The following is a 257-nucleotide window of genomic DNA, read 5'->3' on the forward strand; positions in this document are numbered from 1 at the left end:
CTTTTTGTAAGAGATTGGGATATGGCAGAGAGGAGAAAAAGTAGGTGAGGTGAATGAAGCAATAGGGAAAACTGGAATGACCAAAGGCAGGCTAGCAGGGAAGCCAGGTGAGTGCTTTGGGGGCACAAGTGTGGCCACGCTGTAGTGGGCTGATGTGCGCGTCTCAATGAGCATGTGTGGGTACCTGCATAGACGTGGGGGCCATGTCACTCACACGTGACACACGTCACATTAGGCAGCATTACAAGCACGCTGTT

This window comes from Talpa europaea (assembly GCF_964194135.1).
Source record: "Talpa europaea genome assembly, chromosome: 13".
Taxonomy (NCBI): Eukaryota; Metazoa; Chordata; class Mammalia; order Eulipotyphla; family Talpidae; genus Talpa; species Talpa europaea.